Consider the following 14,841-nt stretch of genomic DNA (forward strand, 5'->3'; position numbering starts at 1 on the left):
ACCTGTTATACATAGTCAATCTACACATATTAATGATGTCCGTCACACTTCGGTCGCATAGCGTCTCAAACCTGATGAAGTGTTTAATCACCTATTTTCAACTGGTAAAGCTTGGACAGGTCGTGGGCTCCCCTTTGACCAGTCAACGTTGAGACGATCCGTCCAAATCCATATGGACGAATACAATAACATTTGGTCCCATTGCGAGGTACTGACCTATATATGATACGTTTTACAAACATTGCATTCGTTTTAAAAGACAATCTGTCATTTACAACAATGGTTGACAAATATGCATACCATTTCACAATATATCCAAACTATAAATGACTTGATCTGCCATTTACTTTATAATAATCTTTTTGAACTCAACGACTCGAATGCAACGTCTTTTGAAATATGTCATGAATGACTCCAAGTAATATCTCTAAAATGCGCAAATGCACAGCGGATGATTTCCTTAATACCTGAGAATAAACATGCTTAAAAGTGTCAACCAAAAGGTTGGTGAGTTCATTAGTTTATCGTAATCAATCATTTCCATAATTTTAATAGACCACAAGATTTTCATATTTATAAGCAGAATCCTCTCGTCTGCATAAAGGTAAAATCATTCATATGGTGAACACCTGATAACCGACCTTAACAAGATGTGTGATGACCCGAAAATTTCCGATCAAATTTAAACTTAATCTTCATATGATTTCGACACGATAAGCAAAGTCTATAATGTTGAGTCTCGAAAATTTTGAAACTATGTTTATGTATTCAATTACCTTCGACCAGTTTCGACGATTCACGAACCAATAATTGTAAATAGATGTGTGTGTGTGTGTGTATATATATATATATATATATATATATATATATATATATATATATATATATATATATATATATATATATGGTAATTGAAAATATAATTTGAAATATATGTTATTGCTATTAAAATTTAATTATGTAAAATAAATAAAAATAAGATATTATAATAATTACTTATTTAAATATATCTATATATATATAAAGTATATTAAAAATAAATATTAAATGATTGTAATACTCATTTGATATCCCGATTGATATTAAGTAAGTTAAATTCAAACTTATATGATTTTAAAATAAACGGTAATTCAAAAATGAGTTCTATAAATTTTAGGCTTACTAAAAATGTATTTAGGAACTATTTGTTAAGGTTTAACACTTTTTATATTTTACCCATAAATGAGAGGGACAGTGGATGTAATTTTTATTTAACAAATTAAGGATCAAATTTTATACCATAATGGCCAAAATAAATAAATATAGTTAATTTAAAATTTTAGAATTTTTCTGAAGACTTTTATTGCCACTGATTAACAACGGATCACGAAACGTTCCCTATTTAATTATGTCGATTGAATAATTACATGATTACACAGTAAACGATGGCTTTACTGTTTTAAATTGAATTCACATTCTTATGTTTTATTATTATTATAATAAAATATCATGCACTGATTGATTGAATAATTCGATTGAATAATTCGATTACTGTTATTGGATTCAATTCATCATCACTTGTTGCATAATATAATATATATGCATACACGTTATTGAATAATAGTGCGGAGGATGCAGGCTCAGATGAGGTGCAAGCTTAAATTCGCAGGTTCAGTTTTCTTTTTCTTTTTTTTTTCTTTTTTTGTTTTTTTACTTATATATAATTATATTTTTACAAATACAGATTAAAAATATAGTGTTTCGCCGAGTCCCCGGCAGCGGCGCCAAAAATACTTGATGTTAAAGCATAGGGGTACGAAATAGTTATATTTTTATTACAAAATACTAGGGGTGTTCATCGGTTCGGTTTTCGGTTTGTTCGGTTTATTCGGTTCGGTGTATTCGGTTTTGAAATTTTTTTAGGCAAAATCGAAAACCGAACCAAAAACCGAATTCAAAGTTAAAACCGAACCGAACCGAACACCGAATTCGAATTCGGATTCGGTTCGATTTTCGGTTAAAACCGAATATTATGAAAAAATTGAGAACGATGGTAGTTTAATTGTGGCGTTACTGATGTCTTAGTTATTTATATCCTAAAACAATGGCGTACTATTAAGTTATCAAGAATTCGATGATTTATTAATATTTACAGCTTAATTGTGACGTTTACTGCTTCTGTTATTAAGAAGAAGAACATAATAATTTAAGTAACATAATTATAATGTGATCTACCAAATCGTCATATGGGTGAGAACATATTTTATTAATTGGATCCCAAAATTAAAACATAAATATACAAATTAAATATATAAAAATTTTGAATTCGGTTTTGAATTCGGTTTTCGGTCAAACCGAATTCAGAATTTTCAAAACCGAAAACCGAACCAAAAACCGAATTCAAATTTGGTTTCGGTTTGACTCGATCCGAAAACCGTTTTTCAAATTCGGTTTGGTTTTTTTCCGATTTGGTTTCAGTTTGGTTTTCGGGTTCCACGGTTTGAAACCAAATACTGACCACCCCTACAAAATACTATTAAATATGATACAATTTTACACAAGTTATTTATTTATAGAGTGGATATACCTAAACCTTGCTACAACACTTATAGGCAGTGTACCTAATCGTACAGTAGTGTAGTTTTTAGTAAGTCCGGTTCGTTCCGCATGGAGCTAGCCAAGTTTAACGCTATATTTTTAAACTATAGTTGTATTGTATATATATATATATATATATATATATATATATATATATATATATATATATATATATATATATATATATATATAAGTAGTATTATTATTATAAAAAGGGGGTTTTTGTAACAACCCAACCCTTATTGCAACCGAAATATGCAAAAATAAAAATAAAAATTTGTTTGTTCAGCACGTGGCGCGGCGCGCCAAACTGGTCTGTCCAAAAAGTCTTGAAACGCGAAAAAGATCGGCCACTTCCCGACATAATTAGACTAAACGCTTTTGCCCACATCTTCAAATATGTAAAACTAACCCGATTCAAACATAAAATAAGTTTTACAAAGTGGGGCCCACATCGGCCGTTTACGAGTTTCATATAAAAGTTCGAGTTTCGACCACATTAGTTTAATTTCCAAACAAACTACGAGCATGATGTTTGGGGATAAACTACCCAAATCCTAGGCCGAATCCACAAGTAATCCAAGCAAGCAACCAAAAAGGGAAATCATCTAAATCCCGAGCATACCCTTGCCACGTTCGCCTCCGAACCTAAAAATGTAAACAACGAGAGGGTAAGCTAATGCTTAGTGAATGCAATACTTATACGCATACATACATAATCCAATTACTTGCATACACCAACACAACAACACGATAACATTAGCAAACCGCAATATCGAATAAACGAATAATCGCACGTACAACAAGTCCACATCATTAGCATAGAGATCTTAACAATAATATACGCCAAATACAAATACGTACAATGCTAATAAAATTACACATCCCAATATACCCAATGTCGACATTCGACTCGATGGTGGCCGACGAAGAGTAGTAGGTCAAAATCGTTAACTACTCGCCACCCATCGCACGCGTACGTGGCCGACGAAGAGTAGTAGGTCAAAATCGTTAACTACTCACCACTACGCACCATGAGGCCGACGAAAAGTGCAACCGAAATGTTAACACTTACCTCAATCACAAGGATGGCCGACGAAAAGCGAAACCGCTTACCATCCCACGATAAGTGGCCAACGAAGAGCGGATCCCCAAACGGATAACACTCACCACTTACCCCAACACACATATGTGGCCGATGAAGAGCGATAGGTCAAACATTAATCACTCACCACATATCTAAACATACATATGTAGCCGACGAAGAGCTATCCACACGGATATCACTCACTATATTTTTCCCAACTCAAATGTGGTCCACGAAAAGTGAATCCTAATGGATGTCACTCACCACATCGCACACAAGCAACCAAATTATATACATAAGCGTATAAATATTCCACTCACCTTGATTACTTGAAAAGCAATCCCGCTTGAGCTCCTAATCGTCCAAATGCAAATTACCTAAGTAATTCACAAACAAATAAGCTAAACACTCTAGCTTATGCTCAAAACACCAATAAGTGCAATTTCGACCCATTTGCACTTCCAAGCACAAACCGCGCCCAAACTAACCAATAATCACTAACACAAGTGAGAATGGTCCTAATATGCCAATCAAACCCAAACACAAGTGTTAAACACTTAACGTTCTCAACAACGCCCATAAACCCTAATTTTGACCCATAAAGTCAAAATCTCACCATATACAAGTTTTGACACCAAAACATATTTAACTCGGTTCTATGCTTCAACTTAATCCATTTTAAGTTTATAAACCTTATTAAATCGGCAATTGAGTCATAATCATCAACAAAACCCTAATTTGACTCTAGTCAAAATTAGTCAACCCTAAGAACCCTAATGGTTTCCAAAACACCAATAATCACTAACACTAGTGATTATACACCATTTACAAGTCTTAAACATGGTTAAATCATTAACCAACCCAAAACCCGCCAAATATCAAAATAGCAAGTTTCCATAAACCCTCTTCATCAACCAAATGGGTTTTACAACTAACAATCTCAAACCTTAACTTGAATATCAAATCAAACAAATGAAATTCGGAGTTAGAATTTACAAATACTACCAAAACGTAGCTAGGAGCGAGATGAACAACTTTAAAACCCGAGCTTTGGTGAGAATCCAACTCCTTCTTCTCCAAATCAAGCTCTCTCACTCTAGAACTCTTCCTCTCTCTCTCTAAATATGGATGAGAGTGTTTGTGTGGGTGAGAAATGAGCTCCAATGGAGTTCTAGATCAGTTTTGGTGACCCTAAACCGACCCTAAATGAAAATACCAAAGTACCCCTCATTTAAGCCTTTTAAAAAGGCTAAAAATTGCATCAGACGGGATCGGCGCGCCGCTCCAACCTACAGGTCAGTTTCAGAAACTTGTTTTGGCCATAACTTTTTGACCGTAGCTCCGTTTTCGATGAATCAAATATCGTTGAAAACGTAATAAGATTTCCTTTCCAATGGTAAGGCTTTGAAACATCAACACAAACTTTATTTGGGGTTGAAAAGATACGTACACACCTTGTCACTTCAGACAACGTCTAGTTTCCCTCGGCGTTCGAGCAAGCAACACGTACCCTTCATACACGCATCGTACACCATAAATACATTATGTACAATAAATATTTGGGTCTTACAACTCTCCCCCACTTAAACTCGATCACGCCCTCGTGATCCTTGCCATTCAAACAAACAGGACCCACAATTCATGGTCCTCCGACATCCGTCCAAATTCGATGTCCTCAACAATTTCCACAAATCCGAAGATTCACACAATTCCCTTAGGCGACTTTACACAAAGTTACCTTTCCGATTTAAATCATCATCCTTGATTTACCAAATCTACCAAACCGAGCACTAAGTCTCGCTTCATTCCTAAACCGGAACGAAGTTATGCTTCGACCGCATGACATGAGCAAGTTAACATTCCAAATATCGTACCAAGTTAGCAATCCTTTTAGCGTACCCTTTTCATGTACATCGCTAAAGTAACAACACATCGATAACATGGCCAACAAACAATACAATGGAGCCGACGAAAAGTGAATCCTCACGATTGGATACCACTTGCCCCATATTCTCAAGCGTACGTAGCCGACGAAAAGCGGTAGATCAAACGTTAACCACTTACCACTACGCAACAAGAGGCCAATGAAAAGCACATCCTTACGGATCACACTTACCTCTCCTCGCATATGGCTAAACAGTAGCGATTCCTAACGGAAAACGCACTCCGCACAACAACAAGTAGCCGACGAAAAGTGTATCACCGCGGATAACACTTACTACTTATCACACCTCAACCGTGGCCAACGAAAAGTGAATCCTCACAATTGGATAGCACTTGCCACAATACATACAAACAAATTAAGTATATGCGCATACTTAGAATCATTCCACACATCCAGGAATTTCCGCACACGAAATATCCGCACACGTGAATATCGCCATCACAATCGAGCAAGAACCACCTATATCGCACATAGGCGCAAAACAATAATTCTCTAAAAGGGAATTCAACGCGCACATCCCTTAACCGAGGGATTTCCTTGCTCGCCAAACACGTCCTTTATCTCTCAACGAGATTTACCACATTACCACCCCGGTGATAATTCAAATCCAAAATCATAAGTACAATTTAACCGAAATTATACTCTACCACAAATTGACCAAACTAGGTCCCGACACAAATTTCGGATTTACCATAAGCATTGTCCGAAATCTCACACTAAAACCTTCTCGTGCGGGAGTGTAACTCCCCCACTTGGAACTACGTTCCACAACCGCATCTCGTACACCCGCACAATGCTATCAAAGGTAGACTTTACCAATAATTGGGTTCACACGGCCCATCACCATATCTTGCTCTAACTTTGAGTATACCAAGGATCCTAACCTATCCTTAAACACTTCGAACGAAAAGTGTACCACAAATTACACGAACTATACACTCGCAATCATCCAATTGCTTTAGTTTGTCAAATTCCACCTAGTCACTCATGTACTTAAGGGTTTCGCTTCGGTACCCTAAGTACAATGTAACCCCAACACAATCGGAGTCGAACACCACGCTAGTAGGTATACAAGAGGCACCTAATGTCGCGTCATAAAGACTCCATTACCAACCTACATCGAGACTTTAAACACTCGATCTCAAGGGTTCCAACAACCCGACGAACCTCACGGTTCATCTATTTCAACACAAAAGCGAACATGCTCTAACATCCGAACACCCAAACTCATTTCCATGGCTTGGTAGAAACATTTCCCAAATACTAAGGAATGCTTGGTTACGCCAAGTCTTACGCCCTTCGCCTGACAATCCTAAGTCACCATAGGGTACTTCCATTAGGAACGTCACCCATATCAATAACATGCCCAACACCATTGAGACTTTAAGGGTCTCACTCAAACGAGCTTAACGACCCGATACCAACCAAAATGCTTAAGCACCCAAGGATTCGCACCATAGGATCAAGGCACAACACACCTCTTATACACTCTACTGAGAGCAAACCGGAGCCATAAACGTAAACTCCGCTCGCTACGAATTATCTCCAATGGAGAATAATGTTTAGCTAAGACTTACTCACTTACCGCATGTTATTACAAGCGAACAACATATAATTTCGTACTAAAAGTACCTGATGTAGCGCTGTTGGGCTTCCGCGCTCCACTACCCATCATGTATTCACGCTCTAACCTCCTAACCCGATCGTCATGCGATTCGGAACACTCTGATTTCCGGTGTCCCTCCATCCGGCAAATGAAACACCTGATTGAGCCTAAAGGCACCACCGTACAATCTTGTGCCAAATGACCCCGTTCCCCACACTTAAAGCACGTGAGCTTGTAACCCTTCTTACTCTTCTTCTTCATATTCCCGACGCCTTCAGGCGTACTTCGTGCCCTCTTACCATGAGCACCATGTAATCCTAACCTTGCAAGTACATCTTCATCATCGCTACCTCGAGGTTTGGAAAATCTCTTTTCAAACTCTTCCTTTACAACTTTAGTCACTTGGTCTCGGACCATTTCCGTCATTTGTCCTTCGACCAACTCCTTGGTTACTTCCCTAATTTTGCCGGTGAAAACCGAGACATATTGTTCAAACACGGCCTCAATCTTTAACGTTAACTCATCCTTCCCTTCGTGAATAGGCTCACTCGTTCCGCATCCATCTTCCGTTTTCATTCTAAGGGATGCAAACGATTAGATCACTAACGTATAGACCATACGCACAACACCGTCCCATTTTGCTAAACACTCGTCGTACATCACTTGTTAGACATGATTTGCACCCGTAATAAGGTTTGCAAGTCCTTATTACGCATACACGCCGTATCAACTTGTTAGTACAACGACCGCCTCGCTTGATGTCACAAACAAACACAAACAAATTCTACGCGACAACAACACACACGAGAATTATTATCACAACACAATGATATATTAATACTATCCGTATTACTAATATAAACGTTAGTCCACCTACAACAAGGCACTAACTATAACCCATTCCGACCCGTAATCCTACAAGTCCCGCAACAAATTTAGCACACACAAAAGTCTAAGTCTAGGCACCTATCTCAAGTCACCTAAATCCCTTAGACCATGCTCTGATACCACTTGTAACAACCCAACCCTTATTGCAACCGAAATATGCAAAAATAAAAAAAAAATTGTTTGTTCAGCACGTGGCGCGGCGCGCCATATGGCCGCGCGGCGCGCCAAACTGGTCTGTCCAAAAAGTCTTGAAACGCGAAAAAGATCGGCCACTTCCCGACATAATTAGACTAAACGCTTTTGCCCACATCTTCAAATATGTAAAACTAACCCGATTCAAACATAAAATAAGTTTTACAAAGTGGGGCCCACATCGGCCGTTTACGAGTTTCATATAAAAGTTCGAGTTTCGACCACATTAGTTTAATTTCCAAACAAACTACGAGCATGATGTTTGGGGATAAACTACCCAAATCCTAGGCCGAATCCACAAGTAATCCAAGCAAGCAACCAAAAAGGGAAATCATCTAAATCCCGAGCATACCCTTGCCACGTTCGCCTCCGAACCTAAAAATGTAAACAACGAGAGGGTAAGCTAATGCTTAGTGAATGCAATACTTATATGCATACATACATAATCCAATTACTTGCATACACCTACACAACAACACGATAACATTAGCAAACCGCAATATCGAATAAACGAATAATCGCACGTACAACAAGTCCACATCATTAGCATAGAGATCTCAACAATAATATACACCAAATACAAATACGTACAATGCTAATAAAATTACACATCCCAATATACCCAATGTCGACATTCGACTCGATGGTGGCCGACGAAGAGTAGTAGGTCAAAATCGTTAACTACTCGCCACCCATCGCACGCGTACGTGGCCGACGAAGAGTAGTAGGTCAAAATCGTTAACTACTCACCACTACGCACCATGAGGCCGACGAAAAGTGCAACCGAAATGTTAACACTTACCTCAATCACAAGGATGGCCGATGAAAAGCGAAACCGCTTACCATCCCACGATAAGTGGCCAACGAAGAGCGGATCCCCAAACGGATAACACTCACCACTTACCCCAACACACATATGTGGCCGACGAAGAGCGATAGGTCAAACATTAATCACTCACCACATATCTAAACATACATATGTAGCCGATGAAGAGCTATCCACACGGATATCACTCACTATATTTTTCCCAACTCAAATGTGGTCCACGAAAAGTGAATCCTAATGGATGTCACTCACCACATCGCACACAAGCAACCAAATTATATACATAAGCGTATAAATATTCCACTCACCTTGATTACTTGAAAAGCAATCCCGCTTGAGCTCCTAATCGTCCAAATGCAAATTACCTAAGTAATTCACAAACAAATAAGCTAAACACTCTAGCTTATGCCCAAAACACCAATAAGTGCAATTTCGACCCATTTGCACTTCCAAGCACAAACCGCGCCCAAACTAACCAATAATCACTAACACAAGTGAGAATGGTCCTAATATGCCAATCAAACCCAAACACAAGTGTTAAACACTTAACGTTCTCAACAACGCCCATAAACCCTAATTTTGACCCATAAAGTCAAAATCTCACCATATACAAGTTTTGACACCAAAACATATTTAACTCGGTTCTATGCTTCAACTTAATCCATTTTAAGTTTATAAACCTTATTAAATCGGCAATTGAGTCATAATCATCAACAAAACCCTAATTTGACTCTAGTCAAAATTAGTCAACCCTAAGAACCCTAATGGTTTCCAAAACACCAATAATCACTAACACTAGTGATTATACACCATTTACAAGTCTTAAACATGGTTAAATCATTAACCAACCCAAAACCCGCCAAATATCAAAATAGCAAGTTTCCATAAACCCTCTTCATCAACCAAATGGGTTTTACAACTAACAATCTCAAACCTTAACTTGAATATCAAATCAAACAAATGAAATTCGGAGTTAGAACTTACAAATACTACCAAAACGTAGCTAGGAGCGAGATGAACAACTTTAAAACCCGAGCTTTGGTGAGAATCCAACTCCTTCTTCTCCAAATCAAGCTCTCTCACTCTAGAACTCTTCCTCTCTCTCTAAATATGGATGAGAGTGTTTGTGTGGGTGAGAAATGAGCTCCAATGGAGTTCTAGATCAGTTTTGGTGACCCTAAACGGACCCTAAATGAAAATACCAAAGTACCCCTCATTTAAGCCTTTTAAAAAGGTTGAAAATTGCATCAGACGGGATCGGCGCGCCGCGCCAAAAGGTGGAGCGCCGCTCCAACCAACAGGTCAGTTTTCAGAAACTTGTTTTGGCCATAACTTTTTGACCGTAGCTCCGTTTTCGATGAATCAAATATCGTTGAAAACGTAATAAGATTTCCTTTCCAATGGTAAGGCTTTAAAACATCAACACAAACTTTATTTGGGGTTGAAAAGATACGTACACACCTTGTCACTTCAGACAACGTCTAGTTTCCCTCGGCGTTCGAGCAAGCAACACGTACCCTTCATACACGCATCGTACACCATAAATACATTATGTACAATAAATATTTGGGTCTTACAGTTTTACCGTTTAATGACCGGTTTGTCGATTTTAAAACTTTAGTCGCAGTTAAAACCTAATGTAAAATATTAAAAATAAATATAGTTTAATTTAAAGCGTAAAATAAATAACGATAATTAAAGTGCGATAAATTAAAGTGCGATAAATAAAATGACAATAAATTAAAAGTGCGATAATTAAAAATTAAGATAATTAAAAATGCGATAAGATATAAAATAAAGGAATTATGCTTATTTAAACTTCCATAATCATGATGTTTGACGTGTTGATTTTAATTTATTACCATGGGTTAATTGTCCTTTGTCCTGGATTATTTGATATGTCTATCTGGTTTTTGTCCATAACAGTCCATCAGTCATAAATATAAAGTACGAGTGTCCTCGTCAAATTATCCTTATACCCGAAGTCAAATATTCCAACTAATTGGGGACTTAAACTGTAACAAGGTTTTAATACTTTGTTAACAATTACGCCAAGTGTCCTTGTACATAATTCACCCCTGTTTTAATGAGTCCATTGACTATTAATCCATTCCCGTGTCCGGTTAAATGAACGATTATTAGTATTTATAAATATCCTGCCCATCGTGTCCGATCGAGTGTATATGGTTATTTATAGATACGTCAAAATGTAAATCTCTATATTAAGTTAATGAACTATCATTCAGTTAAACAAATATAAAGCCCATTAATAGTCCATAGTCCAATTTCCACAAGTTTCGGTCTTTTGTCCAAACTCCAATTATGGTACAAAGCCCAATAACCCCGTCTTTATTATTTAGTCCAACATCATGATTACTTCGGCTTAAATAAGCATAATAATAACTTAGCTACTAGACATTAATTTAAAAAGGTTGAACATAATTTACAATGAGTATTAATCGCGTAGCGTTACACGGACAGAATTTTGACTTACAAACTTAAAACATTCGCCACTATAACCTTATTATTATTAAACTTAAATTAAAATTAAAATTATAAAATATAAATATATATATATCGTATATGATATGAGAAAGGAAAAGAAAAAGATGTTGAAAACGATCAGAATGCGCGACCTTTTATAGGCCCACGTTTCACTGTACAGCTCCGCGAGTGCGGAGCTTTTGTGCTTCACAGCTCCACGAGTGCGGAGGTCTAGATTCCAGCTCATAGATTAAATCCAAAACGTGGGCTGCGTATAATTATAATATATAATAATATATATAATTAATTATATATTATATTATATTCTTGTGCACAGTTGACTTGTAATTTTTGGTCCGTTGCGCCGCGCACTAAAAGTTGGTTCATGTCTCGGTTCCGGATTTTCGAAGGCCTTTTCGTACGATTTAATATCTTGTACTTTGTGTTTCACGGCTTTTACTCTTGTAATTTTTAGACGTTTCTCATCAATAATTTGAACCACTTAGATTGTACTTTGTACTTTTTAGCTTTTTGGTCATTTGCGTCTTCAATTCGTCGAATCTGTCTTTTATCTTCACCTTTTATTATTTAAACGAATATCACTTGTAAATAGAACAATTGCAACTAAAAGCTTGTCTTTCTTAAGGGATAATGCTATGAAATATATGTTCGTTTTTAGCATTATCAAATATTCCCACACTTGAGCGTTGCTTGTCCTCAAGCAATATAGAACTTGAATATATCTTTACTATAATCACTTCATTATTCTTCACACTTTGTACATCAGTGATTTTAATACGGTGGTATGAACAATGGTAGTAACGATGTGGTTTACAGTCCCACATGACTATAAAAATTTAGACCCTTTAGGAAATTGGATCTTTATGAAAACATTTGATCTTTCGACAATTCAATCTAGCTTTTACCCTAGATAAGTTTTCCGGAATAACCCTTCACCGGTGTTTGCAAATTGTTTTTGTGGGTTTGGTGGGTTTCAGATTTGAAAATTTTAGCTCAAAACTTGTGGTTTTGTGTCACCCACTTGCTATCCTTGTATTAGGAAAGCAACATGTCCAGTATACTTGCTCCGTATATTACCTTTTGGTAAACTACCGTCCGGTTGTAAAGGAAAGCGTTAAACAAGCAACTGTTAAGGCAATGTCCCGTGACATGCTTTTGATTATGGTCTATATCGTGTCGGATGCAATTACTATCCTTGGTAGGAGCAATAGTAAAGATCACCCTATAGTTTTTCGGTCTGGCACAAGGTCATGTCTTTGACCATGCTATGTAGTGACCCGAACTTTTTCATGTTTATATATATATTAAATGAAATTGTTATTTACATGATTAAGTGTTTCCAACATGTTAAGCAATCAAACTTGTTAAGACTTAATTAATTGAAATAGGTTTCATATAGATAATTGACCACCCAAGTTGACCGGTGATTCATGAACGTTAAAACTTGTAAAAACTATACGATGACATATATATGGTTATATATATAGTTAACATGATTTTATTATAAGTATGTATCTCATTAGGTATTTTAACAATGAGTTATATACATAAAAATGAGACTATTAATTTAAGAAACTTGAAAACGATATATATAACGATTATCATTATAACAACGTCTTACTAGGTACATATGAATCATATTAAGATATTGATACACTTGGTTAATTATGTTAAATGATAAGTAAATATATTATTAAGTGTATTAACAATGAAATACATATGTAAAAATAAGACTACTAACTTAATGATTTCGAAACGAGACATATATGTAACGATTATCGTTGTAACGACATTTAACTGTATATATATAATACTAAGATATATTATATATCATAATATCATGATAATATAATAATTTAACATCTCATTTGTTATAATAAACACTGGGTTAACAACATTCAACAAGATCGTTAACCTAAAGGTTTCAAAACAACATTTACATGTAACGACTAACGATGACTTAACGACTCAGTTAAAATGTATATACATGTAGTGTTTTAATATGTATTCATACACTTTTGAAAGACTTCAAGACACTTATCAAAATACTTCTACTTAACAAAAATGCTTACAATTACATCCTTGTTCAGTTTCATCAACAATTCTACTCGTATGCACCCGTATTCGTACTCGTACAATACACAGCTTTTAGATGTATGTACTATTGGTATATACACTCCAATGATCAGCTCTTAGCAGCCCATGTGAGTCACCTAACACATGTTGGAACCATCATTTGGCAACTAGCATGAAATATCTCATAAAATTACAAAAATATGAGTAATCATTCATGACTTATTTACATGAAAACAAAATTACATATCCTTTATATCTAATCCATACACTAACGACCAAAAATACCTACAAATACTTTCATTCTTCAATTTTCTTCATCTAATTGATCTCTCTCAAGTTCTATCTTCAAGTTCTAAGTGTTCTTCATAAATTCCAAAAGTTCTAGTTTCATAAAATCAAGAATACTTCCAAGATTGCAAGTTTACTTCCAAGTTTTCTAAATCCATTCCAAGTAATCATCCAAGATCAAGAAACCTTTGTTACTTACATTAGGTTATCTTTCTAATACAAGGTAATAATAATATTCAAACTTTAATTCAATATCTATAACTATAACAATCTTATTTCGAGTGGAAATCTTACTTGAAATTGTTTTCGTGTCATGATTCTGCTTCAAGAACTTTCAAGCCATCCAAGGATCCTTTGAAGCTAGATCTATTTTTCTCATTTCCAGTAGGTTTATCCAAGGAACTTGAGGTAGTAATGATGTTCATAACATCATTCGATTCATACATATAAAGCTATCTTATTCGAAGGTTTAAACTTGTAATCACTAGAATATAGTTTAGTTAATTCTAAACTTGTTCGCAAATAAAAGTTAATCCTTCTAACTTGACTTTTAAAATCAACTAAACACATGTTCTATATCTATATGATATGCTAACTTAATGATTTAAAACCTGGAAACACGAAAAACACTGTAAAACAGAATTTACGCCGTCGTAGTAACACCCCGGGCTGTTTTGGGTTAGTTAATTAAAAACTATGATAAACTTTGATTTAAAAGTTGTTATTCTGGGAAAATGATTTTTATTATGAACATGAAACTATATCCAAAAATTATGGTTAAACTCAAAGTGGAAGTATGTTTTCTAAAATGGTCATCTAGACGTCGTTCTTTCGACTGAAATGACTACCTT

This window comes from Rutidosis leptorrhynchoides, chromosome 10, assembly GCF_046630445.1.
Source record: "Rutidosis leptorrhynchoides isolate AG116_Rl617_1_P2 chromosome 10, CSIRO_AGI_Rlap_v1, whole genome shotgun sequence".
Taxonomy (NCBI): Eukaryota; Viridiplantae; Streptophyta; class Magnoliopsida; order Asterales; family Asteraceae; genus Rutidosis; species Rutidosis leptorrhynchoides.